General features: G+C 40.8%; 1 protein-coding gene across 1 annotated transcript in view; it reads right to left on the minus strand.

Moving 5' to 3' along the window:
- LOC119588540 (galactosylceramide sulfotransferase-like) overlaps nucleotides 1-373 on the minus strand; it is a gene marked incomplete at its 5' end in the record, with an annotated part of 93,994 nt that overhangs the window by 92,740 nt on the left and 881 nt on the right.

Below are 373 nucleotides of genomic sequence, written 5' to 3' on the forward strand. Positions count from 1 at the left end.
GTACCTCATACAACGGCATACGTTTAACCGATATTCCTACTGTACGGAGTTGCCAATACTGAACTATTGCATCATATGTTAGCCAAAGCCCGGTAGCTGTGAGGGAACTTGCAGGCGTGTAGATATGCAATTGCAAATACTCCTGTCAGATATAACGTCTTGGATACGTTATCTAAGATCGTCCTCTTGTGCAATACTTTCGGATAAATGCACTGGGTGGAGTCAAAAGTTCATTCACATAGGCTTATTTTGTGAACAGTTCAAGTACTGTGTAATCTTCAAATAGTTTTCTGCTGTTGTTGATGCTGTTGGGTTGTGTGGAACAGAGTGTCTTTAACGATGGATGTTCGGAAGGTAAAAAATATTGCAGACT

Source organism: Penaeus monodon, chromosome 24, assembly GCF_015228065.2.
Source record: "Penaeus monodon isolate SGIC_2016 chromosome 24, NSTDA_Pmon_1, whole genome shotgun sequence".
Classification (NCBI taxonomy): Eukaryota; Metazoa; Arthropoda; class Malacostraca; order Decapoda; family Penaeidae; genus Penaeus; species Penaeus monodon.